General features: G+C 52.9%; 1 protein-coding gene across 3 annotated transcripts in view; it reads left to right on the top strand.

The window, feature by feature from the left end:
- Positions 1-12,722, top strand: part of Nrg2 (neuregulin 2) — a 189,110-nt gene that overhangs the window by 136,715 nt on the left and 39,673 nt on the right. The window lies entirely within an intron of this gene.

The following is a 12,722-nucleotide window of genomic DNA, read 5'->3' as shown; positions in this document are numbered from 1 at the left end:
GCAAAATGGGGAGGAGAGAGGGTCTCCCTTAAAACAGTGCAGTCCAGACCCTTCCTCCTCCATGTACAACCCGGACCCTTGTGACAGGGTGGGTTCCAGGAGCTACTGAAGCGGCAGCAGCGTGATGGACTGAGGGATGGGCAGGTCTGTCCTTGTCCTCTGCCGTAAGCATCGTAAGCCTCCAGGCCGAGTCAAGCAGTCCAGGCCTTAAGACAGTGGCTGAGCAAGGACTGTGTGGAGGAAAGGGGCTGACCAGGCACCCAGGGGCCTAGCTCTGACCTCAGGGTTGGCTTCACTAGCCCCCTTCTACACCTTGGCCTAGAACCCTAGCCCTGTGATAGCTACCCAGACTGAAAGCGTTTCCGTTTGCTTTTCTGTATCCTGCTCTGTGAGCATTCCCTGGGCTTCTGTTATGTGAATAAACCCCAGACCTTGTCGTCAGGAAGCTCAGCGAAAGAGCCCTTCACAAATCCCTGAGATTCAAATTGGGTACAGAACCGTAAACACGCAAAGCATGGTGGAGAGAGGAGGGATAACGGGAAATATAAGGACCCTGTGGAGAAGGTGGCATCTGAGTTCAGCCTGAGATGGAGGCTAGAAGTTTACCAGGGAAAGACCAAGAAGCGGGATCATGTCCATCCCTGACGGAGCCTTTCCTACCAGTCCACAATGTCATGGATATTACTTTATCACCCCCTCTTCACAGGCAGGGAACCTGAGGCACGACTTACCTTGAGATCAGCCATGAACTAGTAGAAGGATGGGCTCTTGAGCTGAAGTCTGCTCCTGTCCTGCCTTCCCTAACCAAGTCTACTTAGCCCCAGGCTGTTGCTCATTCTGTGCCCCTCAAGACAAACCAGCAAGAGCCAGAGGAGCAAGCCCTCCCATCGGGTCAGCTAGACAGGTACTTGCTTCCCGGGCTCTGCAGAGATTAGACATGAAGGGGATTCAGAGATGAGCTGTGAGCTCCCGCCCTCACCAGGAGCCTAGAGCATGGCCAGGGCAGTCAGGTACAAACAGAAACTGTGGATGCTGACACAGGAGGCAGCTGGAAGCCCTGAGCCTGCACCAACAGGCAGTAAGCAGTTCCTGGGAAGATGGAAGCCATGGTTGAATAGCCTGGCCAGAAACCAAGCTAAAGATCCAGAATCCAGCCAGATCCAGTACCACAGTGGGTAGTTATCTGGTCCTCCAAAGTCTCTTGTGCACAAGATGTTTCAACAGGAACCTGATTTAAAGCATGAACTGGGAGCTTGATAGAAATGCACATTCTTGGGGCTAGGAAAATGGCTCAGTCAGTAGTGTATGCCATGCAAGCAAGAAGGCCAGTTTGGATCCATACCACCCACATAAAAAGCCTAGTGTGGTGGCACACACTTGGAATCCTAGTGTTGGAGAGGTGGAGACAGGAAGATCCCTGAAGCTAGTCTAGCCGAATTGATGAGCTTCAGGTTCAGTGAGAGGCCCTGCCTCAAAAACACTGAGGAGAGCAATTGAGGGAAACACCAGACATTGACCCCTGGCCTCCACAATCACGTGTGTGTGTGTGTGTGTGTGTGTGTGTGTGTGTGTGTGTGTGTGCATACACACAAATATGTTTGTACTCATATAATACACCTATACACAAAGAAATGCAAACTTCTGAATCTCACCCTTGATTTATTGAATCAGAAACTGTAGGGGAAGGGCCAGCAATGTGTGCGTTAGCTAGTTCCATATGGATTAGGAGCTGTGCTCCTATTTGAGAACCACAGTTTCAGCTGGGTGTCCCTCCCTACAAAGCAGACCCCTATTGGGACCTGTCATCTAGGTAGACATTTCCCTGGCTCCATGCCATGCTCCAGGTGCCGCATGCCGACTCAGCTCCATCCCCTGGGACTAATGGGCTCACCTTTCTAAGGAAAAGAGAGACCTAACAGGACCTGTTCTAGTTGTGGGGTCTAGCCTGAGAAGAGGAGCCAATAAAGGGATGGAAGGAGGGAGTCTGCTTCCCACCCAGTGCCTCAGGAGGCCTTGAGGAAGAGCAGGATGGGATGAGGTGGATTTAGAGGAACAGGAAGGCCTGGGAAGGGAGCTGAGCCCTCAAATCAGATCAACCACTTGGGCAAAGTGTTTGCCAGCTCAAGAGACTTGGGAAACATACAGTGCTAAGCTATGCTAACAGTGCAGTATACAGTAGGCAGAGGCCACAGGGAAGGATGGTAGTCTTCTGACTCTGGGCTCAGGAGTTTGGCCTTCTCGGAACCAGTGGGGAGTGGAGGGTCTGCAGATGGAGTTGTCCTCGAGCATCCTCAGCCACACCCCACACCCCCGTGTGTGGAAGGATGGACGAGGGCAGAGCTGTCAGGAGATCCTTCAGTTGTCCAGTCAGGATGTGTGTGTGTGTGTGTGTGTGTGTGGTGTGCGTGCATGTGTGCATGCATGTGTGTGTGCATGCGTGTGTATGTGCGTGTGTGTGTGTGTGTGTGTGTGTGTGTGTGTGTGTGTGTGTGTGTGTGTGTATGTGTGTTTTAGTGAGTGGCTAGCGGACCACGAACTGTCTCAAAAGCACTCTTCAAACTGGAAACATGTTGCAAGGACTCTGAAAGGTGTGGGCCTGGCCAGAAGGTACCGTGATTTTTTTTTTGAGTGGAGTTGGGTAAGCCTGGATCTGAGCTCATAATTCTGTCACTTCCCTATACAGATGGGGAAACTGAGGCCCAGAGAGGGCTGTGCACACATCAACAAGGCAAGGCTTGACAGCCAAGGGCGAGCCTCTGGAGGCACCTCCCTCTTGGCTACTGCAGCCTCACCACCATTTCCTCAGTTCCTTCAGGGCACCAAGGTCTACCGCCACCTGTTCCCATGAACCTGCTCTTCCCTCGGCCTGGCGTACTGTCTCCTTTCTCTTGGCCAACTCTTGCTCATCCCTCAGGCCCAGCAGGTCTAGCATAGACTTTGTTCCCACCCCATCCCTCCCATGGAGTACTTATCCTTGCCCCCAAGATAAGGAGAGAGATGAGCAGACCCTCTGTGCTCCATGGCGCTCAGCGGGACTTCGGTAGACCTCTTCAAGCCTCCTGAGCATTGCCTTTCTCAACCTCAAAGCCACATGAGCTGGCCTCTCAGCATCTGACATATGCCGTGCTCTTTATCTGTGTCTGCATGAAGTTACAAATGAGGGTATGTGGAGACCTAGCCAGCTCCTTCCTTTCTCTGAAGATGGACACTGTCCTAGAAAGAGACTGCTGTGGGTGGGCTTGCCACCAGGGCTCACTCGAGGCAGTGGTACACCCGAAAACAGTCTTTCACTGAGGCCCCTGATTTCATCATCTGCTCTGCTGCTGTGGGACATGAGGCCTGTTTGGGCTGAGGGATGAGCTGGAGAGGAGTGCTGGGTGGGAAACGGCCCCGGGATTAAGCATAGGGGCCCCACCCTGCCCAGAGTGCTTGTAGCTGTCTCTATCTGGGCTGCTTCAGGAGCCCATCAGTCACAGCTCAGCCTTGCATCACTGATTCATTTGTTCAGCCCATGAGCAGTGAGCACTGCCTCTGGCGGCATACCTGGAACGTCACGGAACCCCAGCACATCCCCTCCTCTCAAGCCCCACCCCCCCAAGTCTAGAAGATAAGAATCTAGTATGTTCCATGCTAAGCCCCAAGAAGGGCAGAGGAAAAGTTCAGGGAGTCTGACTGGAGCAGGTGCTGCAGGTGGCCGGGTGGATTAGTCAGGCGGCGGCGGCGGCTGAGATCCTGAGGGGTGAAGAAGAGCCGAGAGATCACTGTACTCCAGGTCCTTCTCAAAGGTCCCGACAGGCATTACCTCCACTCTTAGAGGTGGGTGGGGTGGTCCCTGTCTCTCAGACAAGGAAATGAAGGAAATTAAGTAACAACTGGTTACACAAGACGCTGGCCAGAGCCAGCATGCACACTGAAGGAAGCCTCTTCGGCTCCAGCCCTTATGGTGGCTCCCTCCGTCCTGTTTCCCGTGTGGCGAATGGTGTTTGGAGGCAGGGCAGACTACACACGTTACGGGACAAATTGGGACTTGGTTTGCCTGGAAGGAAGTGTGAAGGGAAGGTGGGAGGGGGCATTTGGGAAGAAACGTGGGCTAACCAGAAAGCATCCCCTGAGGGGCCCAGCTGCCAAAAGAGGAAGGCTGAAGCATTGGGGACCTGAGGAAGGTTTCCGAGGAAGTCAGCAAGGGAGGTAGAAGTAAGCGAGCCAGGTGTACCCTGTTGGCACAGTGTCCTGGGGCAGGGGGACAACGTGGCCTGTTTCAGGGCTCTTGCGGACAGTGGAGGGGTTACGAAAGCCGGAGGACTGGGGCAAGTTAAATGAACTTGAACTTTGGGACAAGCCAAGAGAGACGCGAGCGGTCACAGACGCCAAGGTGGTCAAAAGGGCATCCACTGGGGAAGAGATGGAGATACCAGCTCTCCGCTCCTCGCGCCTGAGCTGGTGACTGGAGGGATTCGCTCCCAGACCCCTTGCCCACACTAGCCTGGACCACATCACAGATTCCCAGCCCTGCCCCCCCACCCCACCCCTCCCCCACCCCACCCCACCCCACCCCACCCAGCACTTAATAAAAACCTGTCTGTGTCTTTAGAGTCATTGAGACTGCTGAGGGCATAGATGCTGCCTCCCTGTGTGGGGCCTGCTGAGACCTTTCCCTGAAGCCCAACATTGCTCCACAGACTTTTTATTTTATCTTAAAAACCCCCACAAACCTGATATTATGCCTCATTACACGGCTGTTTGTTTTTAACACCAATGCACTGCTTTGCTGAGTAACAAGCCAGGCAGACCCTCCAGAAAGAGGCCCTAAGATTGTCTTGTAGCCTTGGCTGCACCCATGTTGAAAAGTCAGCAATGTCTAGGTGGTCAGGTGATCCCCCTCCCTCTGAATTTCCCAAGGCCCAGACAACTCTCCCTAGCCAGGCTGAGGAGGCAGAGGTTCACGGCCACCCCAAAGGCTTTAGGATTCTTTCCTCTGAGTTCCCCCAAACCATCGCTGCCCTAGCCCTTCAGCAGCAAGCAGCCTCCATCCTGGCTTCTCCTGAACCAAAACCTAAGGCTGTCTCACGCTCAACCTTCCCCAGCAGGCAGATTAAACAGGGTTTGGGCAAATGGTGATGGCCTTCCAAGGCTGTTATTTCTGCTCTGTCTCCTACCTCGGCTCCCAGCCACTCAAGAGATGAGAAGGGCGGAAACTTCTGTACCTCCAAAGAGCACGTCTCCTTCCTTCTGTTCCCTGTTCCCCTGAAGGGGAGGAGGGGACAGAACATGGTCCAGGGGTGAGTCAGTTGAAGCCCCAGGGGACTAGACTGCTACCTAAGGCCTACAGTGGAAAAAACTGAGGGAGTGGGACCGAGACATGCCCTCGTTCTCACCTTGGCATCTGTGGCAACCTTAGGGCTCTCTTTTTCCAGAAGGTCGGACCTCTTGCCCTCCTCACCCTCCAGATCAGATGCCCTCCATGCCCCTCCCCCAGCTCTGGCTGCCAGGCCTCATCTGTGTAGCTCTAGGGTGTCTGAGCCCTGGAAAGCACCCGAGAGTCTCTGGTGTCTGTGCGGCTGTTGACCTGCTCTGAGGACCTGTGCCATCTCCCGACCCACAGCAGCTCCCCCTCAGACTCCTGCCTCTGCCATTCACAGACCACCTGAGCTAAGAAGCCGGGCAATGTGGACAGGACTGGCTCTCTCGGCCCCTGGCCTTGGTAAAGCCCTGGGGAGGTTGCCCGCTCTCTTGGGATGTTGGGCTCCTGGCATGGGGGCCAGAGGATGAGCGTAGCACTCAGCTGTCTGGGTGTCTGCAGTTGGCACTCTGGACCAGGCAGGGGCTGCTGTACGGCAGGAACATCTCGACTGGCCATGGCACCTTTTTGTTCATCCCAGCTGCCCCCGTGGTCGGCTCTGCCTCCCCTCTTCAGCAGCGTCCCTAACAGCCCAGCCTGCTCAGCCTTTTAGGTGAGGTGCTAGGCACCAGAAGGCTTTTACTGGTGCAGGGAGAGTGACTCTTCAGGAGGCTTTTACTCTTCCCAGCCCCCATGGAAACCCTAAGGAGGAGGCTGAGCCCAGAGGATGGGGATAGCGTTGTTCAGTCCTGCACCGTCTCCCTGACTGGTAGGTGCCGGCACCGCACAAGCCTGTTGGGTATGGAGAGTTGTTGGGTGGATGTAGGATACAGGGCCAAGTAAACCCAGGTACCAGGCTGGGACACATGGCCCGTAAAAAAGCCAAAGCCCCAAGTAGGCATCCAGTCTTTCTGTGAGGCCAAGCCGTGGGCATCAAACGGCCCTTCGGCAGCCTGTGAGGAAGACACGCGCGCCCATTTCACAGAGCCGATCCTGTGTGCCCACTTGAACCAGCTATGTTTTGAGTTTAAGGTTGTTTTGGCTTTTTCTTTTTCTCATTTGAACTTGGAGTCTGTAATTAACCTCGAATAGGTTGCAGTCACTTTGTAGGTGGGAGAGACGGGTGGGGAGGGGGCCAGCCAGCAGCAGGGCAGAGGAAGACTTTGATGCCCGGCAGGCTGGCTGTGTGTCGTCTCCAGGTGATCGCTGCAAAGGGGAGTGCTGAGTCTTAGTCATGAGGGGAGGGTCATTAACCCTTTTAAGAGTCCAGTGTCCCTGCCCTTGGTTCTGGAAGTGGGGGGGTGGGGGGTGGGGTGGGGCCAGGTCTTCCCAACCGGGTTGCCTGGCCACAGCCTGTCTGTCTCCCTCTCAGATCTCTGCTCTCCACACCCACCGCCCACTGCTCAGAGGAATGAGGTCAAGCAGCAGCACTGGCCTCCAGGCTGGGATGTGGGGAAGGAGAGGGGTGTTGTTCTGGGTTGCTATCTTTAATGAGGTGCTCTCTGGGGATGGCCTGTCACATAGAGACAGGCCAGATGCTCTGGTTTGGCACTAGGTGGCAGGAAGCAAGAAAAGCCACCAGATACCCCATGGGCCAACTTACACCGTGAGATGTGCCCTAAGGGTTTATGGAACATGTCAGCCAGGGAATTCTTTTGGTGCAGACCTGGAGAGGCCTTCCTCGTCTCCTTACAGCTTCCAAAGGCCATCTCTCTACACCCTACTGTCCCCATCAGGGTACCCTGAAACTGCTGCTGGGAGGGACCCCTGACCCCCACTAACCCAAGGAATGTGGGACTTCAGCCCAGAGGAGACTTGGTCTGAAACAGAGGGAAGTAGCACTCGGTAATCAAGGGCCTTCCTAGGCCATCAGCTCACGCTGGTGTCCCTCATGTCGCTGGTTGGGGTGGGGAGGCTTGGGCATTACCCTCCCCTAACTGTGCACACGGTTGCCCATTGCTTTTATCCAACATCTGTCGTCTGTCCCGACTCCTGGGTGCCGGGCTTTTGAAGCCTCCTCTCTCGGAGGGGAGACACACCCCTCCCTCGGGGTGCTGCTCTTCCTTCACTGAGCCACAGAGCTGACCTGATAACGTCTACCCCACTGCTCTTACTATCAGAGGAACGCTGGAGATGGCCTGACAGATTCGTCTAAACAATGGAATAATAGGCAGCCATTAAAATGATTTATGGCTGCATTGCTCGACTTGGGGGGAAAAAAAGATGTTTTCCAATGTGCTGACTGAAAAGGCATTTAGAGAAAAATGTTTTGGAGATGGTATTTGAAAATATGAGCAGTGGGTTTTCTCTCTGAAGATAATTGAATTGATTTTAATGTGTTTTCCTTTTTCCTCATTTGTATTGCGTAATTTTTCTACAGCAAATGTATTTCTTATGTAACAAGAGTGACAGAGGGGGGACTGGTCGTTCCATGTGCAGTTCAGTCCCTATCTGTGTGAGACCAAAGCTGGCGAGGCCTGACACATAGCAGATGCTCAGTAAATACCCTGAACAGGAGGGAGGGTGAATGCCAGCTCACTGCGTATCTTTGTTCTGAGAGAACCCCCTCTGTCTCAGGGGTTTATTCCTGCTTGGTTCAGCTCTGGCCTCAAGACACTCTTGGGACACCATGAGATGGTCTCTGTGCCCACACACTAGAGTGGCATTCTAGGCCCTGGGCATAAAATAGATCCAGCATAGAGGGGGTGAGTGCTGTGGCTGGGGGCCTGGAATTAGCTCAGTCATGTCTGAAACCCTTTGAAGGCTGTCTCTAAGTGGCTGAGGTCTGCCACATGAACAACCTATGAGCTTTGTCTCGAGTGACCCCGGAATACTAGTCCTGGTTCTTACGTCTGAAAGCCACGAAGGGAGAAACAGTGTCCTCTCAGGTTAAGAGAACTTAAAGCACAAACAGGACAGTCTGCCGGTCCTGGAGTCTCTAACGCTCTCCTCTGATACCTTCAGAACAAATCCAGGCTATCTCGGAGAGGTCCCCAGGCCTTGCCACAGAAAGCTTCCAAGTTCTGGGCCCCGGAGTGGGGCTGCAGAGGTCCCCAGGTGCCGTTCCAAGGGCCATCTGGTGTGCGCTCCTTTCCTACAATCGGAGCTGCTGTGGTAGAGCCACCAAAGAACTTTCCAGATGCAGAAAACTGAGCCTAGTGAGTAGTCCTGGCCTTGCCTTTCGGGAGATTCCTGTGAGGAACTTCCAAAAGCTAGAAGAGAAGCTTCTCTGTAAAGAACATGGCATGATTCAAGCATGTGGTTATTCTTATGTTCTTGCCCTTTGGAGCAGTGCTGCCCAAGGCAAGCATGATCCAGTTCAAATATGCCATTTAAAAATCACCTAGCTGACATATAAGAAGTTAAAAAGAAAAACACAAGCCCAATCCAGGCCTCGCATCCTGATTCTTACAGCCCTGTCACCTGGGGCCGGCCTCTTCAGCCCCTGCCCTCTTCTGCTGCGTAGGCTGGTAAGGCCTATGAACTCTCAGGCTCACTGTCACTGCCTCATCCTTCCTCTTGGTTGCTTGCTGACCGGTCAGGCTCCCCAAGTTCAGGACTATCTAGCTCATTCCCCAGTGAATGAACAGTGCCCGGCATGTAGCAGCTTGAATCATTCACTGGAAATTATTGAGTTGGTGAATGAAAGCGTGGATGGATGAATGGATGGATGGATGGATGGATGGATGGATGGATGGATGGATGGATGGATGGATGGATGAATGAATGAATGTGGAGTGAGTGAACTAGTTGGAGTTGTTCAGAAGCACATGAACTATCAAGAAGTGGCTAGTGAGACACATGAGTTCCCACTGGATGGAGAGGGACCCTTGGGATCTAAGATAATAGTCTATGTTTTAACGGAGATGCAGGATGGCTTTGGAACCCTCAGCTCCTTGGACCCTCTGGTCCTGCCTGCTGCTGGCCTGTCTGGTGCATGTCTGACCCATCACCCTCACGTGAAGCAGTGGCCCCTGGCTCACTGTACCTTCTTTGGCTGAGACTCAAGTCAGGGAGCCAGGTAGCAGAGTCAGCGTGGCTTCTTCCCACCAGATGTCATTTCCACCCCTCGGTGGCTGGCTGGGGTCAGGCCGGGAGCAAAGTGGCCCCCGGTGCTAGGGGACAAGGCTTCCCTGGTGTCAGAACTCCAGGAGGGAAAGTGGGCACTTTAGAACCTACCAGGAGCTTCCGGTGTCCTAGCCACAGGAAGGCAAAGCAGACTTGGTAGAAGTCAGCACTAGACCAAGGTGGCAGCTGCCAGTCAGCCTTAGAATGGATCCGGGTGTGCGGGTGTGCTCCGGGTGTCTCCAGGCACTGGGATATGCAGTGGTGGTACACACACTCTCTCTAGCACATGAGATACATGCCAGAGAACCCACCCACCTGGACGGCTTTCCCCGCCCTGTTTCCCAATGCCTGGGCTGTACCCAGACCCTGCCCAGGTTTTAAAGTCTCCAGGTGGTTCCCATTAGCTTCCAGAGTTCGGAACTATGAGGTGCGACAGGGACCCTGGAGCAGGTGAAAGCGTGGGACACGGGGAAAAGAAGGATTCTGGGCAGTACTCCTACTTTGCGTCGTGAAGTTGTTCCAGAAGGTTCCACAGTACACTGGTGTACAAACGCTCTTGGTCCAGAAGAGGAAGGAAGCAAGAGAGGGGAGCGAGGCCAGCCATGTATTCTAAAATGTGAGAAGCAGATAGCTTGGGGGAGAAACATGGTAACGAAAGGTCCATGGCCTTGCTATTTTCAGAGCGCTCTTGCAAATCCTTAAGATGGGCACTGGGTCGAAAAATAGACTGCAGACATGAACGAACAGTTCCAAAGGAAGAAACACAATGGGCTGATACACTTAGAAGAACTGTTGGCCTCACCAGTCATCGAATAAATGCAAATCACAACAACAAAGAGACGTTATCTGCTGCCTAGCTAATTGGTAGAGATTAAAGACGCGATAATGCCCCAAGATGGTGAGGGTGTGGAAAAAACAAAACAACCAAAAACAGGTCCTGTCTTCAGAGGAGGAATGTCGATCGGAGTAGCCTTTCCAGGGGGGCAATTGGGCAGAACAAAATGACTTTCAGAGGACTCATTGCTGAGGAGGATTGCATGGCCTTTGACACGGGAATCCCACTTTTAGGGAGATCGCCTCAGGAAACAATTATGGACAGCAATAATAAGAGCTAACCTTTATGAAGTGCCCTCTGCATGCCAGGTTTCTACACGCATTAGCTCATCCTCACAGCCGTCCCACGAGGTAGGAGCTGTTCTGTATCTCCTGTATTTTGCAGATAAGAAACACTGAAGCAGACAGACACTGAGGTCAATGACCTCAGGACTCGAAGCTCACAAGTAGCCAGACCTAGACTAGAACTCAGGCAGCCTGTGTCCCCTGGATATGTGTAGGGATGAGGCCGCAGGCACAGGGAGGGTTCTCAGGGGTTGACCTGTAATGGGAGCATGGGGAGGGCATGCTAGGCACCTCCCAACAGCGGTAAGTTACATAAATTATGATATGCCCACACAGGAATATTATGCAAGTGTGAAAAGTGATTCTGTGGAAAAATATTTGTGTGAATGCCAGGGAAATTTTTTTTGTATGCATAAAAGATCTCTAAAAGGATATTAAAGAAAAAGATAAAATTAGTTACCCCCTGGCTGTTCTGAGAAGCCAGAGGGAGATTTGTTTTTTTTTTTTTTGTTTTTTTTTTTTTTGGTTTTTCGAGACAGGGTTTCTCTGCGTAGCTTTGCGCCTTTCCTGGAGCTCACTTGGTAGCCCAGGCTGGCCTCGAACTCACAGAGATCCGCCTGGCTCTGCCTCCCGAGTGCTGGGATTAAAGGCGTGCGCCACCACCGCCCGGCGGGAGATTTGTTTTATAAAATATTTACTCTTCTTACGTTTGAATCATGGGACTATATTATGTATTAAAATATATACATCAGTGCACATATACACCTGCAAGTTATGACATAGATCTTCACTCCCCAGAAGTACTATTGAGGGTCCCGAAGAAAGGTTTGAAAGCCCTTACTCAGTCAGACCAAGGTAAATGAAGGCCCTTCCTGGACCGAATCCATCCATGTCTTCCCCAAACCAGTTTCCTTAGGGAATCCTTTTCTGGAGTAATGCTCTGTCTTCATCTCTGCAGACACTTGCAAGTTAGGTTTTGAAAACGCTGTTTTTGATCCTGAACACAGAGGTGAAGAGGTTGCATTGGTGTGTGTGTGTGTGTGTGTGTGTGTGTGTGTGTGTGTGTGTGTGTGTGTAAAATCACTGAAATAGTGGATGGTTTTGTTTGCTCCTGTCTACACATTGTGTTCTATCACTTTCTAAACTGAACAAAATGGCTTTCGCAGGTGTCTGTGCCCACACCTAGCCCCACAGCCCACTTTAAAAGAAAGCTTCCTTGCACTTTGCTTCTGGTCTCTGTAGCGCACTGCAATCCCCTCCCGCTTGTGAGCAGGCTTGGGTGTCAGTCAGGAAAGAAACTCTACCTCTAGCCAGCCCTTTCTCCGGCAGCCTCTAGCCCACTGCCAGGGCTCTGAGCTACAGTAAAAGACAGATGGTTGGTGATGTAGGTTGGGCCAGCAGGTCCCCAGACGGTTCCTGACCCCGGTAGACCCTCCCTGACACTAATGGGAGTGCTCAAACCCAGGTTCTGCACTCCTCGGTGAGAGACAGGGTTCCGAAAGCAGACACTAGCCTGCCACCTGCCCTACACGCTGCGAACCGAACCACTCAGGCTTTGGCCTCAGCTCTGTGGCTGTGTGGTCAAGCTTCTGACCCTCTGAGTCAGCTCTACCCACATTGACACTTGCCACAAAGAGCTCAGGGGTCAAAAGAGAGTGTGTCTGGAAAGTTGCACGTCCTAGGAAGAGCCCTCTCAGTGCAAAATATTATTATGTTGATGCAGCAGGTAGCCCAGCATACCTGCACCTTCCTAGAAACAAAGTACTTTCTCTCTCCGTGTGTGTGTGTGTGTGTGTGTGTGTGTGTGTGTGTGTGTGTGTGTGTGTGCGCGCGCGCTTTACAGTGGCAGGGAATAGCACAAGGAGATGGGATATGGGAGTCGAGGGTATGTGGAAACAGCCTGGGCTTTAGAAACGGGGAAAAGCCTGGAGCTTACTGCTCAGGCCTGGGCCCATGGCCACCGTATGGCTGCCCTGCATCACCCTTTGACCGCCCCGCTCTGCCTCACGTCCCTTCAGCCCAGAACTACCCTCCTCACTTTCCTCCACATCTGGTCCTTTAGCTCTTAGCAGCCTGAGCCCTGTTCCCCAGGGCTAGGATTAGGACCTGCTCCCCTGGGCTCTGCCACCGCCAGCTCCCCATGCGCCATACTGCAGTGGCAATGGCAGGTTACGGTGCCAGGCTGCCCTTTCTGGAA

The sequence above is a fragment of the Peromyscus maniculatus genome, chromosome 19 (assembly GCF_049852395.1).
Source record: "Peromyscus maniculatus bairdii isolate BWxNUB_F1_BW_parent chromosome 19, HU_Pman_BW_mat_3.1, whole genome shotgun sequence".
Lineage (NCBI taxonomy): Eukaryota > Metazoa > Chordata > Mammalia > Rodentia > Cricetidae > Peromyscus > Peromyscus maniculatus.
This window is presented reverse-complemented; position numbering and strand designations above follow the sequence as displayed.